Source organism: Triturus cristatus, chromosome 1_1 (genome assembly GCF_964204655.1).
Source record: "Triturus cristatus chromosome 1_1, aTriCri1.1, whole genome shotgun sequence".
NCBI classification, from domain to species: domain Eukaryota; kingdom Metazoa; phylum Chordata; class Amphibia; order Caudata; family Salamandridae; genus Triturus; species Triturus cristatus.
Window position 1 is genome coordinate 1,190,610,402 of NC_140579.1, and position 14,657 is coordinate 1,190,625,058.

Sequence of the window (14,657 nt, forward strand, 5' to 3'; positions counted from 1 at the left end):
TTAATTATTCAGGACCTAATACAGTCAGGTGTGATTAAAGAAACAACTTCGAACATTTGCAATTCCCCTGTTTTACCAGTTCATAAAAAAGTGGAACCAGGAACACCACCTGTCTACAGACTAGTGGTGGATTTGAGAGAGCTCAATAAATGTGTCATTCCACAACACCCTGTGGTCCCAGACATCTCCACTTTACTCACAGCCATAGATGCAGAAGCAACGCATTTTTCTGTCATTGACTTAAAAAACGCATTCTTGAGTATACCCATTCACCCAGACAGTCAATACCTTTTCGGCTTCTCCATACAAGGACGAAGTTTCCTATTCACAAGAGCTCCTCAAGGTTTCACCGAAAGTCCAAGTGTATATAGCCAAGCGCTGAAAAGACAATTGGATACTATTCAAATGCCCACGGATACAGCCATACTACAATATGTTGATGATATCCTCATTACGGCCAGATCTGACGCAGTATGTGCTGAAGCATCACAACTAGTACTAGAATTCCTAGCTGCAAATGGCCATAAAGTTTCCCCTGGTAAGCTCCAATTTTGTTTACAGCAAGTGGCATACTTAGGGCACTTGCTGTCAAAGGAGGGTAGGCAGCTTACACAGGAACGCATCCAGCTCATACAACAAATACCACAACTAACAACACAGAAACAAGTTCGAGCTTTTGTTGGTCTCACCTCATATTGTAGACAGTGGATCCCGCAATTTGCACTAATTTCTAAACCATTAGTGCAGCTGACAACACTCAAAGCTGGCGCTACTCCACAATTACCCTGGACAGATGAACACATGCAAGCTTTTCAGTCTCTTAAAAAGGCTATGTGTCAAGCTCCAGTGTTAGCAACACCTGATTACACCAAAGATTTTACCTTGTTTGTAACAGAAAACTCCGGTACAGCACTATCAGTCCTGACCCAACTTCAAGCAGACAGACATAGACCATGTGGTTATTTTTCAAGTACATTAGATCCAGTAGCACAAGCATTACCTGCATGTCTAAAATCAGTAGCAGCTACTGCACAAGCTATTAGACAAAGCGATGCTATTGTATTGGGACATCATCTGATAGTCCAGGTCCCACACGCTGTAGAACTTCTGCTAAACAGAACGCAAACACAGCATCTGACAATAGCCAGACTCACCGGATATGAGATGACGCTTTTTCAGCCACATATTGAGATTAGACGATGAAACATTTTAAACCCAGCAACACTGTTGCCACTGACCTCTCCTACTGAACAACTTCACGATTGTATTGACATAATTGATTTAGTGACCAAACCCAGACCAGATTTACAAGATACTCCCCTTTCTAAGGCAGAAATGACACTTTTTGTTGATGGTTCTTGCATGAGACTCCCCGCTGGAGAACTAGCAGCAGCCTATGCCGTCACAAATGGTACAAACACCTTGGAAGCACACAAGATAGAGATACTTTGGGCACAAGCAGCCGAACTCATAGCACTAACACGAGCATGTCACTTAGCAAAAGGAAAATCAGTTAACATTTACACTGATTCACAGTACGCTTTCGGGGTTGTACACAGCTTCGGCACATTGTGGAAAGAGAGAGGATTCCTCACATCACACGGGTCTAAAATACAGCATGCTACACTCATCACTGCCCTCTTAGAGGCCAGTCAGTTACCAGCGAAAGTTGCAGTATTAAAGTGTAAAGCGCACACAAAAGCAACCGATGAAATATCAAAAGGAAATGATTCTGCAGACAGTGCAGCCTAATTAGCAGCAAACACAGAATTGAATATACTACACCGCCAATGCGCAATACGAGACCCCTTTTCTGACATCCAGGATGTCCAAAGTCACACCACACCACAGGAACTGCTAGAATGGAAGGAAAAAGCAGGGGTCCTTACAGATCAGGGTTGGATGACACCTGAAAGAGCAGTATGGTTTCTGCCGGATGCTATGGTACAGGTTATAATAAACACCATACATGGACCAGTGCATCTGGGAGAAAAAGCAATGTTAGACAGCATACAGAACATATGGCACAACAAACATTTGAGAGCTGCAGCCAAACAAAAAGTTAAAACGTGCATGATTTGTAATCAGTTCAACCCAGGTAAAAGCACAAAGGTGAAGCAGGGTGGATTCCAACCCCCTGACCATCCATTTGAAGTTCTCCAAATGGACTATATCCAGATGGAGAGATGTAGAGGTCACAAGTATGTGCTAGTTGTAGTATGTGCTCTGACCAGATGGACAGAAGCCTATCCCGTCCCAGATTACACTGCAACGACAACTGCTAAGCAACTAGTAAGAGAATATTTCCCGAGATATGGGTTGCCCCGCGTCATCTACTCAGACAACGGCCAGCCCTTCTCCTCTGAACTCATGAAGCAAGTGTCTCTTCTGTTAGGGTACACTTGGAAATTTTCACTGCGTAAGACATCCTCAAGCAGCAGGTCTAGTAGAGAGACACAACCAGACTTTGAAGACAAAATTGGCTAAGATATGTACAGACAAAGGCGTGGACTGGATGGTAGCCTTACCGGTTGCCCTCTTCTACATGCGTATGGTAGCACATTCCAGAACTGGTCTATCTCCGTATGAGGTGGTCTTTGGCAGACCACCAAATATGTGGGGTACGCCAATGCCTAAAAGAATTACTGATGTAGACAGCAGAATATTGACTGATTACCTGGCTTCCTTGATGTCTGCACTCCAATCTTGTCGTTCACAGGTCGCTGCAGCCTTCCCTGACAAAACCGCCCCTGGAGAACACACCATCCGACCCGGCGACTGGGTGATGATAAGAAACTTCGACAGGACCAGTCCTCTTCAGCCCAGGTGGAAGACTCCGAAGCTCGCGCTCCTAACCACGCGGACGGCGGTGAAGGTCGAAGGCAGGAAGGGCTGGCTACACGCGAGCCACTGCAGGAAATATTTTGGACAAAGAGACACTGGTGCCGGCGACGCTGCCAACACTAGTGACATTGTAACAGAACAATCTTTTGTGCCTTTGGAACTGACCCCACAACAAGAATATAAATCAAAGTTGAGGTCTGCCATCCGGACTCTGGCTAATTAAGTCCACTGGGCGCAGGTCCAGTGGTGAAGCGGTTGGAGCATGGGGATGGATTTAAACACCTTGACTATGTGGGAAAAAGATAGAATGAAACGCAGAAACAAGAACTTTAAGAAATTGCGTAGTGGTTCTATCATATGTTTAATGATATTGTTTTTCTTCATAACCATTATGACGTGTCTTGGTTGGATCTTCCACACTTTTTTTCCTCCAACACCACACACCTCTCATGCACCCAACAGCACTCAGGAATACACATATCATGACCTACCCCCTCATGAACAAGCCCATAGACTAGCCTTGCAAAACAATACCTTTATACAGATGTTACACTACACTCATCAGGCCAGCAATAGCACAAATTGCTGGATATGTGGCCGCCTCCCACCTCATCAGAAAAAGGGAGGGATGCCTCTTTTCCCCTTTCCATTTTCCTATAATGGGACTTGTGAAGCCTGGTTCGCCCTAATAACAGCTGACGATACCACCCCCACCTCCTGCCCTGACGGAAATAATTCATGCAAGAATGGGTGGCCTTGGGGGAACTTAAACAAGGTACTCAATGCTGCCTGTTACCCAAATAAGGATGTAAGTCCTCAGGCGACAGGAACAGTCCTAGAAAGTGAAGAATACAAGCAAGGGAACATGACCATGTCCTACAAGATGTTAAATACCAAACCTAAAAAGAATGCTGGTCCCCCTTCCATCTCGGTCTCACCAGTAAAAGGACACCTGTGCATCCAGAAAAATGGCTCTGTTCCATTAGGACACAGTGACTGTCATACCACTATAGGTTTTGAAGACAGAGGAAAGTCCTCATTTCAAGCATCTCGCCATACTTATTTCGTCTGTGGCCAACGGCCTATGTGCAGCTGCCCTTGAACTGGGGGGGGAACTTGTTATATAGCATTCCTGTTACCCCCTGTCTTTGTGGCCCCATCCACTTACCACCGAGACCTCCTAGTGCCCCTTGTCAGACATAAAAGAACGATCAATACCTCCTTGGTTGACCAAAAAGAAACCTCATGGGAACAGTATACAGATTTTAACAAAGGGTTCTTCTTCTTTGTTGGCCCTGTACAGAACAGCAAGCTTATACGCAGGTTGACAAGGACCTTAGAGGCTATTGTAAACCAGACGGCGTCTGCCCTGGGGAGCTTAACCCAGGAGCAGTCCGCCATACGATTGGTTACTCTCCAAAATCGCCTTGTCCTTGACATCATCCTGGCTGACAGAGGCGGAGCCTGTAAAATTATAGGCTCTAGCTGCTGTATATTTATAATTGATAATTCCCCATCTGTATACACGGCCATAACAAAATTACACAAGATAGCCGTAAGTTTATATCAAGAACCTGGCACCTGGACGTGGTCTGATTGGTTCTGGAAGATAATATCGTCCTGGGGATGGCAACTGCTGTCAGCAGCAGGTATACTATTCCTGATAATAACTGGATGCTGCCTTTGCATCCAATGTGGTCCTGCCCTGTGCGGTCTATGCGCTGCAAACTGCATTCCTAAACCACTTGTCCAGCAGAGAGAAAGGGAAAGAATTATGCTACAAGAATGTATAGATGATCTTATGCAAATTGAGATATAATATAGGTACACTCTGGGGAAAGGAGGGAATGTGGAAATAAAATTGACAATTGTGCTCCATCATTTCCCTGTTTCTGCCTGTAGCCATTTGCCTCAGACAAACACCCATTTTGTGTGTGACATGCTCTCAGCAACTTGTCTGAAAACTGTCCTTCACATCCCCATTGAATCTTGCACAACCACCTGCTCCTTGTGGTCGAGCCAATTCCAAGAAGCCTGCCTGTGTGCCTTCCCCCAGTTGTGCCAGAGACTCAGCCACATCCTGTCCATTGTTGGTGACTCAGCCTGTCACACCAGCTGCCCTGTGACCACCCCCAACTGAAAGAGGAAGCACGAGGTTAGGCCCTGAAACTACACCAACTAATAGAGGAAGCACAAGGCTGTACACTGTGAACACACATTTCTGTGGTTCTGCCAATTCCCAGAACCAGCAAGATAGTTCCTATTTTACACAAGATGGTTCCTGTTCTTGACTCTAAGCCAGAGATAAACCCCCGAATGAGTAAGGGCCTTCAACTGAAAGGGAACACATTTCCACACATCACATGCCCTCTCACGAGACACAAGTCACGCCCCTACCTTGACACATCTGTTGGAAATTACTGCTTGTCACTTCCCTTTTTCTTGTCACTTCTCCTTTCTTCTTTTTCCTATTGACTGAAAACTGTATAAATATTCTGATGTGTGAATAAAACTGCAGACCACTCCTGTACCCGCTTGGTGCTGGAGCTCTCCCCTTAACTCGAGTTACTAGACCCTTTTTTTACTCGAACACCACGGACTCCTCTCTTTGCTTTGACTGAAATTATGATTATTAAGTATAGAAATTCTGAGATGAGGTAATATTGAATTAATTTACCACAATCCGGAGGGGATCGCTACTGCTTGTACTGGCACAGTGATCTACAGGCGCTGGAGCAAGAGGGATAGCACTGAGACACATGCCTCCAGAGGTGATTGCTACTGCTTGTCCTTGCACAGTGACCTCCAGGCGCTGGAGCATGAGGGATAGCACTGAGACACAAGTGATCGCCACTGCTTGTCCGTGCACAATGACATCCAGGCCCTGGAGCATGAGGGATAGCACTGAGACACAAACCTCCAGAGATGATCACCACTGCTTGTCCTTCCACAGTGACCTCCAGGCACTGGAGTATGAAGGATAGCACTGCAAGACAAGCCTCCGGAGGTGATCGCCACTGCTTGTCCTTGCACAGTGACCTCCAGGCGCTGGGGCATGAGGGATAGCGCTGCGACACAAGCCTCCGGAGGTGATTGCAACTGCTTGTCCCAGTTCAGGGACCTCCAGGCGCTGGAGTATGAGCACTGAGACACAAGCCTCCCTAAGAGATTCGCTACTACGTGTACTTGCACCATGACCTCCAGCCGCTGGAGCATGAGGGATAACACTGAGAACAAGCCTCCTGAGATGATCGCTACTGATTGTCCTTGCACAGTGGCCTCAAGGCGCTGGAGCATGAGGGATAGCACTGCGACACAAGCCTCCGGAGGTGATCGCTACTGCTTGTACTTGCACAGTGACCTCCAGGCGCTGGAGCATGAGGGATAGCACTGAGACACAAGCCTCAGGAGGTGATCACTACTGCTTGTCCTGGCACAGTGACCTGCAGGCGCAGAAGCATGAGTGATAGCAATGAAACACAAGCCTCCGGAGGTGATCGCTAATGCGTGAACTGGCACAGTGATCTGCCGGCGCTCGAGCATGATGGATAGCACTGAGACAGAAGCCTCCGGAGGTGATCGCTACTGCTTGTCCTTGCACAGTGACCTCCAGGCGCTGAAGCATGAGGGTTAGCACTGAGACACAAGCGTCTGGAGGTGATCGCTACTGTTTGTCCTTGCACAGTGACCTGTAGGCACTGGAGCATGAGGGATAGCACTGAGACACAAGCCTCCGAGGTGATCGCTACTGCTTGTACTGGCACATTGACCTGCAGGCGCTGGAGCATGAGGGATAGCACTGAGACACAAGCCTCCGGAGGGGATCGCTACTGCTTGTACTGGCACAGTGACCTACAGGCGCTGGAGCATGAGGGATAGCACTGAGACACAAGCCTCCAGAGGTGATTGCTACTGCTTGTCCTTTCACAGTGACCTCCAGGCGCTGGCGCATGAGGGATAGCACTGAGACACAAGTGATCGCCACTGCTTGTCCGTGCACAATTACATCCAGGCACTGGAGCATGAGGGATAGCACTGAGACACAAACCTCCGGAGATGATCACCACTGCTTGTCCTTCCACAGTGACCTCCAGGCGCTGGAGTATGAAGGATAGCACTGCAAGACAAGCCTCCGGAGGTGATCGCCACTGCTTCTCCTTGCACAGTGACCTCCAGGCGCTGGAGCATGCGGGATAGCGCTGCGACACAAGCCTCCGGAGGTGATCGCTGCTGCTTGTACTTGCACAGTGACCTCCAGGCGCTTGAGCATGAGGGATAGCACTGAGACACAAGCCTCCGGAGGTGATCGCTACTGCTTGTCCCTACATAATGACATACAGGCGCTGGAGCATGAGGGATAGCGCTGCGACACACAAGCCTCCGGAGGTGATCGCTACTGCTTGTACTTGCACAGTGACCTCCAGGCGCTGGATCATGAGGGATAGCACTGAGACACAAGCCTCCGGAGGTGATCGCTACTGCTTGTATTGTCACAGTGACCTGCAGAAGCTGGAGCATGAGGGATCGCACTGAGACACAAGCCTCCGGAGGTGATCGCTACTGCTTGTACTTAAACAGTGACTTCCAGGCGCTGGAGCATGAGGGATAGCACTGAGACAGAAGCCTCTGGAGATGATCGCTACTGCTTGTCCTTGCACAGTGACCTCCAGGCGCTGGAGCATGAGGGACAGCACTGAGACACAAGCCTCCAGAGGTGATTGCTACTGCTTGTCCTTGCACAGTGACCTCCAGGCGCTGGAGCATGAGGGATAGCACTGATACACAAGTGATCGCCACTGCTTGTCCATGCACAGTGACCTCCAGGCACTGGAGCATGAGGGATAGCACTGAGACAGAAACCTCCGGAGATGATCACCACTGCTTGTCCTTGCACAGTTACCTCCAGGCGCTGGAGCATGAAGGATAGCACTGCAAGACAAGCCTCCAGAGGTGATCGCCACTGCTTGTCCTTGCACAGTGACCTCCAGGCGCTGGAGCATTAGGGATAGCACTGAGACAAAAGCCTCCCGAGGTAATCGCTACTGCTTGTCCCTACATAATGACCTCCAGGCGCTGGAGCATTAGGGATAGCACTGAGATACAAGCCTCCGTAGGTGGTCGCTACTGCTTGTCCTTGCACAGTGACCTCAAGGCGCTGGAGCATGAGGGATAGCACTGCGACACAAGCCTCCTGAGGTGATCGCTACTTCTTGTACTTGCAGAGTGACCTCCCAGCGCAGCAGCATGAGGGATAGCACTGAGACACAAGCCTCCGGAGGTTATCGCTACTGCTTGTCCCTGCACATTGACCTCCAGGTGCTGGAGCATGAGGGATAGCACTGAGACACAAGCCTCCCTAAGAGAATCGCTACTACCTGTACTTGCACGGTGAAGTCCAGGCGCTGGAGCATCAGCGATAGCACTGAGCCACAAGACTCCAGAGGTGATCGCTACTGCCTCTACTGGCACAGTGCACTCCAGGCGCTGGAGCATGAGGGATAGCACTGAGACACAAGCCTCCGGAGGTGATCGCTACTGCTTGTACTGGCACAGTGACCTTCAGGCGCTGTAGCATGAGGGAAAGCATCCTGGACAGATCACTCGCTTGTATCCTTCACCTTCTACCTGCCGGTGTCCGCCACCAAATCCCTTAAAACCGCACTAGTGGCAAACAGAGCTTGGAAACTGGTCACTCAGGACCGGTTCCAAGCCCACTTCTCCCCAGACAACCTAGCTACCCGAGACTATCTCCTAGCAAATGCAGAAGCTATTCAACTCGAAGCCGAAATTACCAAGACTCTAGATACTTTTGCACCCAAATTTACATCCAAGCCCAGCAACAAGTCTCCATCCGAAAAATGGTATTCACAGGATCTTAAGACAATGAAAAGGAAGTGCAAAGCAGAACCTTGGTCAGTGCATTAGTTATATCTCACATAGACTATTGTAATGCGCTTCTGGTCAATGCTCAGGAAGGAGTTTAAAAAAAAGCTACAGTTGGTGCAGAATGCTGCGGCCAGATTGATCACGGCTACCCCAAGTATACTTCCATCTCTGGCACTATTGAACAGCTTCATTGGTTGCCAGTGAAGAAAAGAACCAAATTTAAAGCACTTTGCATTGCGTATAAGGCAATTCACTCTCAAGGTCCTGCCTTTTTAAAGGACGCACTCTGCCCCTATAATCCTGTCAGATCCCTCCGATCTTCTACTGCCGGTCTTATGCAGGTTCCCAGGACTAAGAAGGTCTCCTGGGGAGACAGGTCCTTTATAGTGACCACTATCAAACTATGGAACAGTCTTCCAAGCCACATCAAAACCTGTATCTCCCTTCTTTCTTTCCGTAAACAGATAAAGACCTGGCTGTTTAAACAATAACTACTCATGGATTAGCATAGTGGACACTCAGCGCCGAGACACCCTTGGGTATTTGTGCGCTCAACAAATTACATAAATAAATAAATAAATAAATAAATAAATAAATAAATAAATAAATAGAACACTCCTGGAGAATGTCAAAATTGGAAACGGGGTCTTTTCGGTGATGTCCGTCATAAAAAGACCCTCATACATCTACACAGGCCGATGGCGGTATATTTTCATTCTCCGCCTGTTTTGTACTGTTTCAGCGTCATCATTGGGTAATTTTTTTGTAAATTGCTGCCCTCCACCTGGAGGGAGGACCCACTGGTACTGACAGTAGTGGTCAGAAATAAATGTGATAAAGTGCTCGAGATATTGTGAGAAAAAAGTTTTAAATCCCTAAGTCACTTTTAACCTCTACGATTTATTAGGGAGGCAGTGAATGGGAGTTAAAAAGAGGTGTCGTGCGTTTAGGAGGAGTTAATTATCCTACGCACTTTAGGTCAACATGTTTCAGCCCTCTGTATATTCTCGTGGCTTTCGTCAGGACCGATCTTAAGATTGCGCAGCCTTTTACGTTCTGCGCGGAGTGGTGTACTCACCGCTCTGGATTCATAAAGGTCAGACCAATAGTAACTGTACCTAAGGAAGAAAAAAGGGAAAGTTGGAGGATGCAGTAGTCCATGAAAAACCTATGTATTCAAAAGTTTCTGTAAGGAGACTGCTGGAACAGTGTTACTCAATTGTCCAAATTGGGAGTGAGTATGACGCATTGTTGTGCGTTTAAAGGAGATTTTACTCCACAAGATAGTGGTCAAGGGCGGTTAGATTTAAGCTTACAGAAGTGTATAACGCATTAAGTTGGTTTTGGCGTCTGGGAAGTGTAAGGAGAGCTTAAGTGTTCTGCTTCAAGGTTACACAACGTGTAATTATTCTATCTAAAATACGCGCGCGTTCCTAGGTTTTAAATGTCATTCTGTTATCAGCAACTTTCATGCGTTAATGATGACGAAGATGTCCCAAAGAGCTGCGCGTTTGTGTCTGATTATTAATGTTTATTTAAAAGTCTCTTACGGGTGGTACAGACATGCCCGTATTTTCTTCGTTTTAGGAGTATTCTGAATAGAGAGTCAAATGGTGTGATAACCGCATTCGCGCGCTTTTTGCCGTTTTCCTCAATTTTATTGTAAAGCTGGTCGTGCAGGCTGGGATATTTAGAAAAGATCGTTTTATGCTCAGTTAACTTACATCGTTAGAGCGCCTCAAATAGGCCAGTCTTATTTCGAGTGAAAGTGATGTTTATAACTTCAGTGTGTTACTAAACATTGGAACGAACAACATAAAACAGACAAACATGTTGGTTGCGGTTTTTACCTTATGAGCGTCTAGTTAAAGAGCTTCATGGAATCACCGGCGGGCCATTGAATGCTGATTCCATTCTGAGGGAGAAAAACAAACGTTGCAATGTCACTTGGGAATCTTGAAAAAGACGGCGGGGTCTGTTCCGAGCCTCGCATCGTATCTCTCACCAGTTACTTTACAGTGAATAACTTGTGCTGGCTCTCACGTCGGTGCTCCGAGTGACGCGAGGGCCGGTCTCAGTTCATTTTGTAGTCCCGGTGATAGTTAAGAGAGAGAAAGGACTGTAGAGGAGTTGGTTGGCATAGTTGATTGGCACACAACTCTAATTTTTAGAAAAAAGATTTTTGGCATTATTATTTAGGCTCACAGTTAATAGAAAAAAAATTTAGAGAATTTTTTAAGGCGAGTTCAGTGGGTGAGGAATAATGGCTCTATATTAGCCTTTGTTGTGATTATTTAAAACTAATAATCAGTTAAAAGAAAGGTTACAACAGGGGCCACGGAAGAAAATGTAAAAGAGCTAAATAGTTCTTTCAGTCTACTTCTTAACTATTTGTCAAATGAACTGATACTGGGGATGGGGAATGCTAATTGTATTATTCCGTATTTTTCATTCTTACAGGAACAGTTTACATTCCCCAAAACCTTTGTGATCATCAAATAACGTGAATTGCAGTCCCAAGGCCAAATTAGATGGTTATAATTAGAGCCAATGGGGGATTTTTATAGAACTCTTTTGTTCTAAATGTCAAACATGAGAAAAGGAACATGATGTTGACGACAACAATTTGTCTGTGGATTTTCAGGTTATTATGATTCATGATAATGTATGCCACGGGATATTATCGTTCATACCTCCTGTATCTGTATGGAGGCGATAAATCCAGTGTTGTTCTTTCTCGAAAAGACTCTTCTCTGCATTGTATGACTTTGTTTTTAAGCTCTCAAGAATTACCGATCTGAGATCATCAGGATCGTGATTGTGTTCAATGTAATGTTTGTTCATTTTAGTCGTGATTCGTTTTCAAGTAACATTACTCCTATGTTCACAAATTCGGATCTTAACATTTCGGCACTTCATTCCAATATATTTGAGGCCACATGGACATACAATCATGTATGTAATCATGTAAACATGCACTGGATGTATGGGATCTTCTGACTCTCAATGACCCAGACATTTGTTTCATTACCGAAACCTGGCTACATGAGCATTCTGAACCTGATTTACATGTGGCCCTTCCCCCTCTATATAAAAGTCTTCGAGTCGATAGAAAGGAGAAAAGAGGGGGTGGCCTACTTATCATTTACAAAGGAGCGTTTACCATAAGCATCCTGGATTCGATATCTTGTAGCACCATTGAAATCTGCTCTTTTAAAATTGTTGGTCTTTCTAATGGCTCCTGGAGAGGAGCTCTGGTCTACCGTCCCCCTGGCTTAAAGAGCAATTTTTCTGACCAGCTAGTCGAAATCATTGCCCCTCATGTTCTAGCCTCTGATAAATTCCTGCTTATTGGGGATTTTAACTATCATGCGGAATTACTGGCCAATCCAGACACAGATAAACTACTTTCAGATCTGAGCACTCTTGGACTAGGCCAGCGGGTAAACGGGCCCACTCACTGTGCGGGTCATACGCTCGATCTTTTGTTCACTAATGTATTGGACCTGAAGGTGGAAATTCCAATACCACTAATATGGACGGATCACCACCTTTTAAAATTTGCCATTCCCTCCGCACCGAAAAAGAAATTTCATCAGGGTAATGAGTCTATTCTTCGTAGACATTGGCATAAAGTCACTGCTCCATTATTCAAAGATAACTTTAGTTATTATCCTCTAAACTACGATTCAAGTGTTGACAATGATGTATTGCAATTAAACAATGCTATCGGAACCACTATAGACTTAATCGCCCCGCTTCAGAACATTAGGCCTAAGACTAGAAACTCTCCTTGGTTCACTGATTCACTTAAGGCCACTAAACATTTGTGCCGTATTGCAGAAAAATTGTGGAGGAAAACTAGAAATCTCGCTAATCGCGATAACTATAAAAAGATGCATAATAGTTATATGCTCGATATCAAGCTAGCCAAGAAATCATATTTGGTCACTAGAATAAATATGGCAGAGAACTCCTCTAAGGAGCTATACCATATTCTCAAAGAATTTACAACTCCTACAAATGCATCTGCAGTACCCGTCTCTAAAAACATGGACGGACTCCCTCTCTGACTTTTTTGAGGCCAAAATCATGAATATCCATAGTACCTTTCCCTCGGCCTCTGCACACATAGACACAGACCCGGTAATACTCTCACAGTCCCCTCTGATTCCAGACGACTATCTACAGAATTTTAAGGAATGTGACCTCAAGTCGGTCACTGAGGCCATCACAAAAATTAAATCTGGCTCCCCTGATGACCCTTTCCCTCCTAAAATATTCCCTTCGCTAGCCCCTACAATTCTAACCAGGCTAGTTGAAATCTTCAATAAGTCGCTAGCAAAAGCCGATTTTCCACTGTGTTGGAAAAAAGCCAGAATCAGGCCTATTTTAAAAAAAACTTCAGCGGACCCAGATATATTCCTGAATTATCGGCCAATCTCCCTGCTACCATATTTTGGAAACATTTTGGAGTCTTTAGTAAATAAGCAGCTCGTAAATCATCTCGAGAGCCATGAGCTTCTAGATCCCTCTCAATCCGGTTTCCGTGCGGCACACAGCACAGAGACAGCACTGATTGAGATCTTGGATAATATTAGATTAGCCTTGGATAAGCAGCAGTCAGCTATCCTTATTCTGCTTGACTTGTCGGCGGCCTTCGATACCGTCTCCCATCACATACTTGAACGCCGTCTTTGGGAGATGGGAGTCAGGGGGTCGGCCCTAAACTGGTTCAGCTGCTATCTGAGAGATCGCAAAACCGTGGTCCAGGTGGGCAACATCACAGCTAGTGAACGAACAGTAAAGATGGGTGTTCCTCAGGGCTCCATATTAAGCCCCACCCTTTTTAACCTCTATATGACTCCATTGGCCGCTGTGATTAGACAATATGGCTTCGATGTCATATCTTACGCAGATGATACTCAGATTCTAATCACCCTGGGCCCCGACCCAGATGAAACCAAGCAGCGTTTTAAAGACTGTCTGATCCAGGTGGACGAATGGATGTCATCAAACCATCTCCAATTAAATGGAACCAAAACAGAGATCATGCTGTTCGGTAATGCAGCTGACCATTGGACGCATGAGTGGTGGCCATCCAAGCTCGGTCCTTGCCCTGCATATAAGAACATGGTCCGAAACTTGGGCTTTCATATTGACAATAATTTGTCTATGAGTGGCAACGTAAAGCATGTGATTAGCACATGCTATGGTGTTATGCGGAGCCTGCGTAAAGTGTTTAAGTGGCTTCCTTTAGAGGCCCGCAGACCTCTAATACAAGGCCTCATCATGAACAGAGTGGATTATGGTAATTCGCTTCTGCATGCCATTAATTCAGATCTTTTGGCTAAACTCCAAGTCCTTCAAAATACGGCCGCCAGGCTAGTCCTGGACTGCCCATACAGGACTTCGGCCCGCCTCTGCTTAAACTCCCTTCATTGGCTCCCAATAAAGAAACGAACCCTGTTTAAAATACTATGCTTAACTCATAAGCAAATGTATGGAAATGACCCCAAGTATTGGCAGCCAAAGCTCCGTTGGTATAAACCCTCCAGGGCCCTGCGATCCAGTGATGCTGCCCTGCTTATCCCCCGAAGGATTCGTACAGCTAGGCAGGGAGGCCGTGCTTTCTCCTATCTGGCCCCCTTTTCATGGAACAAAATGCCTTACCATCTCCGTATCATGCCCAATCACGGTGACTTCCGTAAAAAGCTAAAGACCTGGCTCTTTGCCAATTAATCTGTGGCCCTCTGTTCTTTTCGGAGTGTCTGCAAGCGCCATGAGACTCTCTGAGTGATATGTGCGCGATATAAGTATCTCTGACTTGACTTGACTAGATCGCATGTGAGGTGTTACTGCGATTCACGTTATTTGATGATCACAAAGGTTTTGGGAAATGTAAACTGTTCCTGTAAGAATGAAAA

General features: G+C 46.1%; 1 long non-coding RNA gene across 1 annotated transcript; it reads right to left on the bottom strand.

Moving 5' to 3' along the window:
* Positions 1-9,660: 9,660 nt before the first annotated feature.
* On the bottom strand, positions 9,661-10,778 carry LOC146871820 (uncharacterized). The gene is made up of 3 exons (XR_014959612.1): positions 10,736-10,778; positions 10,581-10,645; positions 9,661-9,848 (listed from the first exon to the last, which is right to left on the bottom strand). It is a non-coding gene; the product is annotated as an uncharacterized LOC146871820 (long non-coding RNA).
* Between the last annotated feature and the right edge of the window lie 3,879 nt (positions 10,779-14,657).